The sequence below is a fragment of the Cyprinodon variegatus genome, unplaced genomic scaffold (genome assembly GCF_000732505.1).
Source record: "Cyprinodon variegatus isolate N-32 unplaced genomic scaffold, C_variegatus-1.0 Scaffold210, whole genome shotgun sequence".
Lineage (NCBI taxonomy): Eukaryota > Metazoa > Chordata > Actinopteri > Cyprinodontiformes > Cyprinodontidae > Cyprinodon > Cyprinodon variegatus.
Genome location: NW_015150663.1, coordinates 924,898 through 930,045, shown reverse-complemented (window position 1 = coordinate 930,045; position 5,148 = coordinate 924,898).

Genomic DNA, 5,148 nt, shown 5'->3' with positions numbered 1-5,148 from the left:
ACCTGTTGACGGATTTATCTCAAAAAGCTTTAATAATCTTTCATTAACAACACTGCTAAAGCTGTAAACCACCTCCCCATTTATCCCCTCATCTAAATCAGTTGCATTAACTTGGACAATCATAGTACCTACTGGAGCATTTTCCTTAAGCATGACTATATAGTCTGACTGAACGAAAACAGGAGCATTATCATTTATGTCCAAAACATTTACTATAATTTGCATGTTTCCTGATTTTGGTGGTTTTCCTCCATCTACTGCTCTTAATACCAAAGAGTGACTTCTCGCTGTCTCCCGGTCCAAAGGTTTTTGTACAATTAAAATCGGTATTTTCCCATCTTCACCCTTGTCTTTAACTTCCAATCGAAAGTGTTCGCTTGTACTGACTTTATACTGCTGAATAGAGAAAGAACCGACGTCTGCATCTCCTGCCGACGGGAGCGGAATGCGAACGCCGGGTAACACAGACTCAGAAATCTCGATCGTGTATCCTTTATCTTGAAAACTCGGAGAATGGTCATTTATATCCACCACTTCAACTTCTACATAGTGAATCTCTAGTGGATCTTCCAGTACGGTTTTGAGATTTATTAAACAAGGGAGGCTCTGCGCACACAGTTCTTCCCTGTCAATGTTTCTGCTGACATAAAGGACTCCGTCATTCTGATTAACATGGAAAAGGGGATCCGGGATACTGGATGCAATCCGATATTTTCTTTCTTTCAATTGGCTCTTATCTAACCCCAGGTCTTTTGCTATATTTCCCACAACAGTCCCTTCGCTGACCTCTTCTTGAATTGCATATCGCAGGTTCGCAGAGGCAACACGCAACAAAAGCACAACGAGAATATATCCGACAATAGATCCTCTTCCCCTTTTTCTCTCGGGTCCTCTTTGTTCCATGGTTAAACGGTAAAAAAAAAATAAAATTAAAAAAAAATGCAAACATCTAATACCAACAAAACATTTAATAAAAAAAAATAGATTATCCAACGAGGAAGGGTATCTTGAAATTAATGTTCAACCCTTCCCAGCCGTTACCAGTAAACAGGTCCTCGCAGAAGAAATAATCCCAAAAGCAACGGAAAGCTGAGCGTCTATGGTGTCGTGTCAGTGACGTGTGAGCCATTATTTAAATTTATTTTTTATCTTTAACAGTGACGCCACGTGGTCAAAATCTTAACAGAGGAAAAAAAAACAAAAAAACATTTTGGATTCGATTTAAAAATACATTAATTTTTCAGAGTGGAAATATTTTGAAACTAAAATAATAATTAAAAAAAGACTATAGGGACTTTGAAAACAGTAGACGGACACATATAGATATTGAGCACAATTTCAAAGTGTTTATAAGAATTATAATATACTTGTTAAATCATAGATTAAAATAAAAGGCAAAAAATATGTGTTGTAAAAACATCTTACCTCTTCAGAGGGTCTCCTCTTGTCAGGTAGCACGAGTGTGTTTGCATGACTTCCAGGTACTATAGTAGATCCTATACTCATCCTGGGTCCAACCAACATGTATCGTTTGTCTCCTGATCTGTACTGGATGCTGTGACATAGTGTTCCATCATAATTAGTCTCTTGGAGATATTTAGAAGTATATTCCGTGGATTTTGAGCACTGCATTGCAATCAGAACTGCGATACTAATAATAAAGAGAACTGAAACTCCGCCCAAAGTGATCATCAGGTAAAAAGACACATCGTTATTTTCTTCACCATTTGCTACACTTTTTATATCAGAAGCTGCGAAAGCCTCTTTAGGCTCTACTAGTTTAACAATCAGTGTAGCTGTTGCTGAGAGAGAAACGTTTCCATTGTCTTTGACAAGTATGACCAGTTTATGCTCAGCTTCATCTGTCTCTGTGAATGAGCGAAGTGTTCGGATCTGTCCTGTGTAGCGGTCCAAACCAAAGAGGCTGTGGTCAGTAACTTCCTGCAGTGAAAACAGCAACCAGCCGTTATATCCTATATCAGCATCATAGGCTCTGACTTTAGTCACCAAGTGTCCTGCGTTCACATTGCGGGGAATCTCCTCCACACCTTCAGCAGAACCGTTGGAGCTAATTGGATGCAGGATGACAGGAGCGTTGTCGTTTCGGTCAAGAATAAACACGTTCACTGTGACATTGCTGCTCAATGATGGAGTGCCTGAATCAGTAGCAACAACTTGGAATTGGAAAGTTTTTAAAGTTTCAAAGTCGAAACTTTTTAGTGCTACAATTTCCCCAGTTTCAGAGTTTATATTTAAAAACACATTAAACTTATTGAGCTCTCGTTCATCCCTGAAAATATGATAAGAAACACGCGCGTTCTCATCTTCGTCACGATCCATAGCTTTAACAGAAAAGATCAAAGAACCTGCCTCGTTACCCTCAGTTATATAGATTGTATAAGGGCTGATTAAAAACTCAGGATTGTTGTCATTCACGTCCAGTACTACAACGCTTACTGTCTTTACCGATGATAATTGAGGCTGCCCTGAGTCTTTTGCAGTTATTTTAAGATCATATAGTGATTGTTTCTCTCTGTCCAAAGGAGAGCTGGTGACCACGGAAAACGTTTTATCCTTTAAAGCGGGTGACAAAATAAAAGGAACATTATCATTTAAAGTGCAGATAACTTTTCCATTATCACCAGAGTCTAAGTCATTCACACTAACAAGAGCTACCGTTGTTCCCGGTCTGGAATTTTCAGGAATAGAACTTGAAAATGAAGTAATTTCAATTTCAGGCGCATTATCGTTCGTATCAACTATCTTAACAATCACGCTTTTTTCGGTTGTTAGAGGAGCAAATCCTTTGTCAGATGCCTGTATTTCTATTTCATATTCGTCTTCATCTTCATAGTCTATCACACCCTTCACAGTTATATCACCTGTTAGTGAATTAATATCAAACTTATTCAGGATATGTGGGCTTACACTGTTACCAAACGAAAATATTACTTCTCCGTTTGATCCTTGGTCTAAATCAGTTGCGTTCACCCTTGTGACAGTTGTTCCAATCGGAGCATTTTCATTTAGTGTCACAGTATACTCTTTCTCTAAGAAAACAGGTGCGTTGTCGTTTACGTCAAGAACATGTATCAGTATGTTCATATTCCCAGCTTTCGGAGGTTTACCTTCATCTAGAGCTGTTAGTACCAAAGCGTGGCTCAATGCAGTTTCTCTGTCTAAAGGTTTTTGAACAACCAGTACAGGTATTTTATTATCATTTCTTTTGTCCTTAATTTCCAATCGAAAATGATCGTTTGGGCTAAGTTTATACTGCTGTACAGAGAGTGGGCCACTGTCTGGATCCTGCGCGGGTTTAAGCTGAAATCGTGCTCCCTGCAACGCGGACTCTGAAATCTCCATTATGATGTCTTTGTCCGGGAATACCGGCGAATGATCATTTATATCCAGAATTTCAACCTCCACATAATGAACCTCTAGGGGATTTTCTAGCACAGTTTTTACATTAATCACACAACGACTACTATGGGGACACAGCTCTTCTCTGTCAATTTTCCGGCTCACGTAAAGGATCCCATCGTTCTGATTCAGGTTAAAGAGAGGATTCACATCACTTGATACAATCCGATACTTCCTGTTTTCCAGCGTGCTTTTGTCTATCCCCAAATCCTTTGCTACGTTTCCAACCACTGTTCCCTCCATTACCTCCTCAGATATTGAATACCGCAGTTGCGCTGATTCCACACTCCACAAAAGCACGACAAGCAAGAGTCCAACAAAATATCGCTGCTCCTCCCGCTGTTTCCTCCGTCTTTGTTCCATTATAAATTGTGAAATGACCAGTCATGTATTACAAACGCGAAATCTTTGGATTGGAAAGCTTCCACCTTTGCAACTGTAGATATGTCGTCTTTTTCCATTTACAAATGCGTTTCCATAAATGTTTTCACCGAATATTTAAGAACAAAAAAGATAAAAGGGCACACTGACGAGAATATGATCTGTATGGGAGGATCCACGACGAAATAATATGGACACCACGATGTGCGTATTTCCAGTATCATGCTGACACCTTGTGAGCAAATGCACGGATGCACAAAACCCAATAAGAGATTATAAGCAAGTTATATGTAAATAAAACTAAATAAATATGCCTCAGTAGCCAATGGAAACTGGAACAGTCAAAATCGCTGTTTAAACCACTTAAATTCAACGGACAGGATGTAGAGAAAGTTGACTATTTCAAATACTTATGAATAATTGTGGACAATTCTTTCACATTTATTTAACTTGTTGACTATTTTTACAAGAAAGTACAACAAAGGCTCTTCCTGCTAAGCCAGCTAAGGGTTTTTAAAGTCAGTGACCACATCCTATCGAGGATTTATTGAGAGTGTACAGATGTTTAACATTGTTTCATGGTTTGGTCATTTAACTGCCAAAAACAACGCTAAACTTAGTAGACTATTTCAACAGTGCATAGATTGCAGGCCAACAACAAATCAATTTATCTCTGCATTACAGTAAAGCAGTGTATCGGGTCTGGCATAAGATCACAGATCATGGAGGCCATCCACTCTCACTTTGAGCTCCTTCCATCACGGCAGAGGTACAGACTTCCTTTTGCCAAGAAAAATGTATACAGACATTATATTGTGCCCATTGCCATGAAGGAGCCGAACAAGTAATACCCGAAATGTCACTTGGTCAACTGTGCTTCATTTTCTTTGATGAAGTGAATCTGTTGCTGCTGCTGTGTCTGCAATCTTTGATAATTATATATTAAGTAATTTAATTACATTGTTGTGTGTGAGCAAGCCAAAAGCCAAATTTCTGCCATCGCCGTGTATTTTAGACAGTGAAGTTGTTCTATTCTATTCTATTCTATTCTATTCTATTCTATTCTATTCTATTCTATTCTATTCTATTCTATTCTATTCTATAACAAACTTTGATGTCACACACCTAACATTAAATTTAGATAAAATGAAACCAATTGTATTGGTTTCAGTAACATTTGAAAGCTCATATTAGGTAGATATTACGAAAACATGTGGTGCATATCAAGATGTTGTTAAATAAATAAATAAATAAATAAAGAAAGAAAGAAAGAAAGAAAGAAAGAAAGAAAGAAAGAAAGAAAGAAAGAAAGAAAGAAAGAAAGAAACTTTCAGCACCATGGAGAGT